This window comes from Nothoprocta perdicaria, unplaced genomic scaffold, assembly GCF_003342845.1.
Source record: "Nothoprocta perdicaria isolate Ctin4 unplaced genomic scaffold, notPer1 scaffold_404, whole genome shotgun sequence".
Lineage (NCBI taxonomy): Eukaryota > Metazoa > Chordata > Aves > Tinamiformes > Tinamidae > Nothoprocta > Nothoprocta perdicaria.
Window position 1 is genome coordinate 388451 of NW_020455649.1, and position 9454 is coordinate 397904.

The window sequence follows — 9454 nt, forward strand, 5'->3', positions numbered from 1 at the left end:
GAATAGTAAGGGGCAGATTTCAAAAGCAGAAACAGGTGTGGTTCTGTGTCAAGAATATATTAGCAAATTAAGCGGCTGAGGACTGCAGGATAATTCAGGCTGGAAGGGATCTCAAGAGATTTCTGCTCCAGTTTTCTTCTCAGAGCAGGGTTAGCTCAGCAGGGTCAGGATCAAGCCATATTTTATAGGGCTTTAATGAGTAGGGTCTTGAAAACCTCCAAAGTTGAAGACTGTRCAAGTCCTCTGTGAAATTGCTCCACCGCATGACTAATAGTGCTCTTTACTGGACTATTTTGAAAACAAACCTTTTCTTATATGCACAATTGGGAAAGCAACCTTCCAGTGAAGATATTCCCATACAAAGGCATGTAAAACTAGAATGATGACTCTTAGTTTGAATGTGAACCACATTACTGCACTCCGGCACCAAGCTGCAACACCAGCATTTCTCATGCATCTAAATATTTCGCCACTTCAGACAACAAGCATACATTATCCTCTCTAACTAAACTGAAGCAGAATAACATTAAATATTATGAAGTGTAAACTTCAATATAAAACATTCTCAGTTTCAGTCCTTTCCACATTCTTCTGTGTCTCCAAGTTTGAGTTTTTAAATAGTAGCTTATTTTTGAACTTTCTGCTTCCTCTCCATCCAGGCATAATAAAATGTAATTAAGGTCAATATGTTGTAAAAGTTTTTGGGAGACCTAGGGAAAAGACATGGAGGAAAAGAGAGACTATAACAATAAAGTAATAGCACAAAACTATTTTTAACTGGAAAAAACTATCATCCAGTCAGTTTCTTAGTCAGAACAGGAATGTCTTCAAAGTTACACCATTTTTTTTCAGGGAAAGTTGATAAGAGTTTTGAAATCCTTTAAGCTCTCAGTAGGTGCTCAACATGGACAATATTTGTCCAGTGCTTCAAATAGAGAAGGGCCACTGCTAGTGCCATTTATTTCAGTGTGTTGTGTACAAATCAGTACCACTGAGGAGTAGAACTGAGTGTTGCAGTCCCAGTGCATGCACAGTTGGAGAATGGCAGAGTCAAAGGATGCCTATTGTCTATCTGAGGGCATGTACAGACCTACAGCTAAGACAGGTTGTGTAAGAGCTGCTGGCCCAGAAAGATCTCTAACTTGACAAGGTAAGCAACAGAAGTTATTGACAGACTGTAAGTCATCTGAATATCCCTATTACTACCCAGAGGATGTTCAGATTCAGTGTTTAAGGAACAGGAATGCTTGCTGTGTCTGTACAGTTTTCACAGTGAAAACTGTGAAACAGTAAATAAGAACTAAATGCTTTCATCACAAATTTGGCTACCTGCAAATGGCACAGTTTGGTTGTAAAAGACAGCTAACGGAGGAAGAGAGAAGAGCCCTGGATATCAGACATCTCAAATGGAGAAAGTTTACCTTCCGTCCCTAACCAAAAAGCATCCCTAAGTCTAGAATCCAGGGCAGAGCATCCCATGGATCTCTGATTCACCGTAAAGATGACCAGATCAAGTGAATGAGCTTGGAGCTACTGAGCTCTGGAAGTGTGGGATAGATGAGTGGATGGTGAGGTGGATTGAGAACTGGCTTGTTGACAGCTCAGAGGGTGGTGATCAGTGACGCAGAGTCCAATTGGAGGCCTGTAGTTAGTGGTGTCCCCCAGGGGTCAGTCCTCGGTCCGGTCCTGTTCAATTTATTCATCAATGACCTGGATGAAGGGACAGAGTGCCCCCTCAAAAAGTTTACTGATGATACCAAACTGGGAGGAGTAGCTGATAGCCCTGAGGGCTGTGCTGCCATTCAGAGGGACCTGACAGACTGGACAACTGGGCAGTGAGAAACTTCATGAAGTTCAACAAGGGCAAGTGCAGGGTCCTGCACTTGGGGAGGAATAACCCCAGATAYCAGTACAGGCTGGGGACTGACCTTCTGCAGAGCAGCTCTGCAAAGAAGGACCTGGGCGTCCTGGTGGATGACAAGCAGCAGTGTGCCCTGGTGGCCAAGAAGGCCAATGGGATCCTGGGGTGCATTAAGAAGAGCATCTCCAGCAGGTCAAAGGAGGTGATCGTCTTCCTCTATACAGCCCTGGTGAGGCCACATCTGGAGCATTGTGTCCACTCTGGGCTCCCCAGTACAAGAGGGATGTGGAGCTGCTGGAGAGAGTCCAGCACAGGGCTATGAGGATGATCAGGGGCCTGGAACATCTGCCCTGTGAGAAAAGGCTGAGCAAGCTGGGCCTGTTCAATTTGAAGAACAGAAGGCTGAAGGGGAATCTGATCAGTGTCTATAAATACTTCAAGGGATGGAGTGAGGAGGATGGAGACAACCTTTTCTGTGGTGGCCGCTGATAGAACCAGGGGAAATGGCCACAAGCTGAGGCACCAAAACTTCTGCAGGAACTTAAGGAAAAAAATTCTTGACAGTGAGGATGACAGAGCCCTGGAACAGACTGTCCAGGGAGGGGTTGTGGAATTTCCTCTGGAGATCTTCCAAACCCACTTGGATGCAGCCCTGAGTCACATGTTCTAGGTGACTCTGCATGTGCAGGGGAGTTGGACTAGGTCATCTCTAGGAATTCCTTCCAATCTTCAGGATTCTATGATTCTATGATACTGAGTAGTCTCCACAAGGACAATAATAGGTGCCCTGGTGAATAAATAGCCTAGTGCAAAAAATACAGGGGGAACTGTGGGAGATCAAAAAGATGCTTGTGCAACGTAACAAAAGAGAGCTTGTCATGACAGCAGCTGATAAATAAATAAATAAATAARTAAATAAATAAATAAAATAGTTTTCTTCATGAAGATACTTGGTGTATCTTCATGTATCAGATCTGTGTTAGCCATCACTTGATGTGATACGATTATCCTGTGGCATGACATAGGGAAACCTGAGTTCATGGAAATTCCTAAATTAGTCAGCCAACATCTTAACCAAATTTCACTAGCTTGACATGGCTGTGCTGCCAGAATTGGCTCAGATGAACCAGAGATAGTTCAAGACTCCCTGATGTGGACAGATGCATGTGTGGGCTCCAGTCCAGGTCAGATTTGCCTGTGAAACTCAGGATTGTTCTGCAGTGCATTCTGCACTGGAACCTGATTTGAATCTCCTTTTTTTCTGAAGAAGGATCACAGTACTCTTGTGCATTTAACTTGCTTATTAACATACCTGTTTCCTTTGATTCCCTGATTTTTCTCTTCTCCATTTCTTCTCTGCAGACAATTTAACTCCAATTTAACTCCCTTTTACCTTTTGTGTAAGGGTTATTTCAAGCTGGTTGGTTTTGGCTCCTATTCAGATTTTTCATTCACTCACTCATTTGCTATTAGACAAAGGCATCATGTTTTCAAAGTAGATTAGTTCAAACAAATAGTAAACACTACGAAAAACCAAATTCCATTAATTAAAATGCACCAATTAAAAACACTGTCTTTTTCAGACACTTGCTATAGCACATTTGCTAATYTACCGTAATGACATTTCATCAGACCAAAATGTATGGAGCCTCAGGACCCCATTAGGAGATGAGACAAGACTTCACAGAATGTGAAAGGAAATACAGAAAATCAGCCTCCAATTTGACACCAGGGGAAGAAGATACTGAAAAAAAAATAAAGGCCAGGATGCAAGCATGTGTATTTGGAATTTGATTTGTTTAATGAAAATCTCTCTAAATGAGGGAAAAGCAAAACTGAATCTTGTACAGTTTTTAATTTCCTTGTTGCATGATATAAAATCTTAGATATAATCTATTTAGGCAGAGAACTTTTTATTTTTATTTTTGTTATGGTGTATTATTCACAAAGTTCAGCCTATGGAATGCATTTTTTTCCTCTTTTTGTAATGTCTTATTGCCAGTATTTGTTATCTGTGAATTGCACAGAATTTCTCAGAATTTCTRTTCATGATTGGTGACTGTCATGTTTTAAAGAAGTGTGGAAAATAGTGAATGACTTGCTGTCCTTCCTCAGTATAAAAAATTATCCACACTAAGCTTCCTGAAGAATTTATGAGTGAGTCTGTGGTCATCTGATCACTTGGGAACAATTAATGATTACCACACCATAAAAAGCAAGGCAGAGATCTCAGGACATTTAATAAGAAAATATTAAAATAATAATGTTTGTATTGTCTGACTAGACAAAACAACTAGAAAATCGAAATCCACATTTCCAAATGTGTGTTTTATAACATCAATCTTTCATGGGTGGACAAAGAGTGAGTGCTCTCTAAAATACAAATTCTTAGTTTGCCAAAAAAATTAGAAGAAAGGCGCACTTGCAAGTATATCTTTTTTTTTTTCCCAAGGAAATGGTACAAAGCAGTGATCTGTAGGTTTGCCCAGAGTTACAAATATATTATCAAAATATTGCTTCAGACAAAAGAAGGTTTTATTTTAAGGGAACACTGAACTATTAAAACAAATAAGTAAGTTGCCGTTCTAAAAAATGCAATTTTTGGTTTAGTGAGCTGTACAACAGAAGAAGTATTACTTATTATTTATGCACTTCAGTTAGTTATTAGCTAGATCTATTGAATTTCCTAGCAGGATACCATTCTATTTTAAAAGCATATGTATGTTATAGCAACCCTGAATTTATTAAACTTTTGCAGTATAACAGCCCTATTTATGGTTAACATTGCTACAATCACGCTAAACTGTGCCATTTACTGACTTTGAATGGCGTCTTCAATGTAATGTTGTCATTAGCCTTATTGAAGGATCAGACCAACTTGTAGCTTACAATATTGCTCTTGATACTTAAGAAGTCTCTTTCTAATTTCACCGTAACTATAGTGCCTCTTTTTGTAGATTTGTATTCAAAACTGTTCTGCTGAATGTTCTGTGAATAGCTGGGTATTCAAAGACTTAAATACTTTTTGGTATTACAAGGAAATGTAGCTATATCTGAGTTTTATCAAGATTTATGKCTTTCCTATTAAGTTTCCTTAATAAAGCAAGGCTAAAAACAACTATTAGTGAATAACTTAAGAAAATATGGTTCTCCCTTAATCCCGTTTAAAATATCCTTGGGATTTCCATGGGATAAAAAAGAGCAAATTAAAAAATCTTTTACAGTTCATATGAGATATTGCTTATTGAAGCACAGATTAATTATTTCTTTGTTGATAAATTACTTCTGACATATGTAATTAAAGCAGAAGATTCAATCATTAACTTCAATCAATACAAAAGTACACTCTAAAAGAGCAAAYTGTAGCGCACAAAGGGTAATAAACTAATGTGCATTGCATTTTTATACTTTAAAATGCCTTTTACCTGGAAAGCAGTTCACATTAAAAAAAAAAAAATCACTGTGCATATCTGATTTTTCAAACTTCTGTTTTCATATATCATCAAAACAACATGCAAGGAAAAAAATATTTCTTTTATGTAAAAAGAAACCTTTAGAAGGACAACCATTTGACATTATATCATCATATAATATGTAAGTATGACACACATTGTATTCTGGTATCTCACAGAGGCAAACAGGCTGGTATCTGATTTTGCTATCTATTCTAGAAACATGAAGAAAATGGCATTCTCCGTCTCAAAATAACTTTTTGGCATTAATAACTGCATCTCTGGATGACTGCATTACATTGCAGGCAGAGAAATGTACATTTATTTCAGAGAAAAGTGTCACTTAGTCTGGTTAAATGCCTGACATGCAAAAATGTTGTAATTTTCAGTAAAATACCTGCCTTGAAGTATCTAACTCATCAAAAAATCTTGGTGAAGACAAAGCACAGAGACTTTTATTTCAAAGTGCCTGGTAGAAGCCAACACTATAATCCCTCTAACYCAGATTTCTGTTGTGTCACCATATCAAACAAAATAAAGCAATGCTTCATCTCCACCAAGGCTTGGCTTGGCTTCCAGTCTGTATGGATGCAAGGGGTTACTGCACCCCGGTACAAACCCTTGCACTTCATGTGTTGAATTTCATGAGTTTCTGCTGAACCAGTTAAGCTTAGTAAGTACTAGAGAACTGAAGTTCCACTTTCTGACATATCAAAGCCTGTCCAGTATTATCTGCATATTTGTTGGTTGTGGCCAGGTTCTCGATGGCCAGAACTGGCCAGGTTCTTGATGATGACTTGAAACACTATTAGTTGCAGTATCAGTCTCTAGGGTACTCTACTTTTTCCTAGTTACATCTGGACAATATGCTGTTGAATACTACCAACACCGATATTATTAAATATGGTAGTTCAGCCAATCTTCAGCCCATCCAGCAGTTTGTCAGTCCACACTCTCTCAGCTTCTAGAGTATTGACAAGGCATTTTACAACCATCAGCCTCCTTATTCTCCTTTTCACCATGGAAGATAACGAGGTTCGTCAAATTTGATTTTCCTTTAGTAAATTTGTGCTGACTAGAAATGGAGATCAAGAGAATATACTCACAGGAATCGAGGAGAGACTGAATGACCTGCAGAATTCTAGATCTTATTTCTTGTATTTCATAAAGCTTGGTGTAACATTAGCAATTTTCTAGTCATCAGGAGCCTTTTCTGTTTTGTGTGATTTTTTTGGATATGATAGAGAGTATTCTTCCAGTGACATCATCCAGAGGTTTCAGCATGTGAAGATAGATACTCTCAGGCCTTATAGTTGTGCATGTGGTACCAGAAATACCGATTCACAGAATAATTTGTTTTGAAGGGCTGTCTGCAGGTTGCGGTAGTTCACATTCCCATTAAAAGAAAGGTGAACTTCTGGGTAATATCCAGGTGGTCAGGGCCAAGACCAGACAGGTGCTGAATATCTCCAACTCCAAAGACTCCACAACYTCCCACATAAACCTAGTCAGTGTACTGACAGCCCTTGTTATTTTTTTTTCCTTATACCTAACTGGAATTTCCCTTGTTACAACCTGTGTTTGTTTTCTGTAATGTTATCCCTCTGAGATGTTATCACTCGTCATTGAACTATGCCATCAGGTAGATGAAGACAGCAGCAGCGTTTATTTTGAGCCTTCTCTTCTTAAGGCTGAACAAATCCCCTTCTTTCTGCTTTTCCCCATAAGCCATGTTTTCAGGCTTTACCCATAAGCCTGAACATCCTGATGGCCTCTGCTGAACTTGTTCCACTATCTCTCTTTCTTACTCTGGGGAACACAGAACTGATTACTACAGATTATTCTAAATGAGGTCTCACAGGTACCAAACTGAGCTGAATTAGGGGAACACTAATAATCCTCATCTGTTGTTCCCATGTTTTTGGCTGTCCCTGTCCTCAAAACATGATGATACACACAATAGTCTTGAAGGATTTGCTATTTCCCAAGATTTAACAATCACAGCAAGTGTGTTATTGAGGAGAGAAAAGCAGTTTGATTGGGCTATAGTCTCCATTGTCTTTATAATGAAAGTAGTCTTGAATAGGTAGCTAGCTTTTAAATAGAAAAATTTAGGTGAAATTAATGCTATCTATATAGGTGAAGTACTTACAGAAGATCAGAGGGAAAACAAGTATTAAAGGCAGCACCTTAATCTAGCACATAATACAGAATATGATTGGGATAGAAAGCTAGGTACATCCCTGGGTTTATTTATGGAAATTAAATTGCATCCACTTACCTTAAAGATGATTAAAGTTCCTACTATCTAAATTAAACAATTCACATCTCATATACCTAATGTATCCAAAGTTCAAATTCACTCTGCTTCTCCTGACATCTAAAAAAGCAATTTGAGGTTTCAATTCTTTATGTCTTTCTTCATTCACAATTGCTAAATTCTAATTTTATTTTTTTTTATTCAAGCAGCAGGTCAATAACACTGTTAAGGCTGAAAGGTTTTTCTTAATTTTTTTTTCAGGAAGGGAGCAAAGAGATCTCAATAAAGGTTAAAATTTTTGAAGAAAGATATCAAAAAAATTATTTCAGTGTCTGAGTCAGTTATTAGTACCAAAATCTTCAACATCTATTTATTTTTATTTTTCCTAGTGATTAATCTGATATGATATTTTCATTATAACTTTCTGTGTTTTTGGATTTGGCCTAGTAAAATGATAGCAAACAAAATACGTGGATAGGAGGACCTCCTAAGAGAAGAAATTGCTTTCACAAAGACACTCTTCAACAGTGAGAATGGAGATGAGGGGGTAGGACAATCCAACCTGCTCACACCACTCGGTGCAGTCAGCCTTTGCTGGCAGGGCACGTCGCCTACTCATGTCCAGCTTACTGCCCACTTGGATTCCCACACCTTTTCCTCAGAGCTACTCCCTAGGCAGTCAGACCCCTGGTGTGTTGTTGCAAAGATTTTTCCCTCACAAGGACAGCAACCTGTGTTTCTCCTTTTTGAATTTAACGAGGTTCCTATTGGCCCATTCTTCCAGTCATGTCCCTCTGGATGCCCTGTCCTTGACTGCATCAGTAGATCTCTCCCCTGAATTGATGTCATCTGCAAGCATGATGAAAGTTCATTCCATCTCCTTCTCCAGGTCATTGATAAAAGATGTTAACTGGTGAGGTCTCAAGACAGACCCCTGCATTACTTTCCTTCCTACTGGCCTTCAAATGAGTACTACCCATTAACTTTTGTCTTCTGAGCCTGACCAGCCAGATAGCCAATTTTTACGCACCTGATTGTCTAGTCATGTCCTAAACTTCTACATGGATACTAGAATATTGTGGAAGACAGTATTTTAAAGTCAAGGTGGGAGGCATCCACTGATCTCCCCTCATCCACAGATTCATGTGTTTTACTGTAGAAGACAATCAGATTGGTCAGGAATTATATATCCTTAGCAAATCATGCCAACTGTTCCCAGTTATGTGTTCTCTCGTGTGCCCAGAAGTGTGCTCCAAGGAAATAGGAGATTTCTCCACTTCCAGCACACTTAAAGGTAGAGGTTTCTTGAATTAAAACTCAGATCTTAGTATTTAATAAATGTTAAAAGATGTTTTCTCTCATTATGTATCTAATCGTTTTTTTTTCCAGCTAAATTGCACAAATGACATCTACAACAACCATTAACAATGAGTGTCACAGCTTAATTTTATAATAATGTGAAGATGTAGGTGCCTCGTCTTTGGGACTGAGAGACTCCTCTTGATTATCAGTCTTCTCAATATTCAGAGAGGGAGGCACCTTTGTAGGAGGAATAAGCTTTTCTTTTTATTTTTTTTTTTCCAAAAGACTCTTTTATTGCAAATTGCTTGCTCAGAAAAAAAAAATAAAATCATTTTGAAATGAAAAAGAAACGGGATAAAGGAAAGGTATATGACGAAAAAGTAATTCTTTCCTTTGCCCAGTTACCCTTGTCTTAAATCATCATTTTGGAAGGCATAGTCTTTGTGAGTTCCATTCTTTTTTTTTTTTTTTTTTTCATTTGGAACGAAAAAAAATACATTATACTTATTTCATTTATACATTCAGTTTTCCCAGTTAGATATTGAAGGGTCAGATCTGCCAGCTAAGCAAAACAAATTT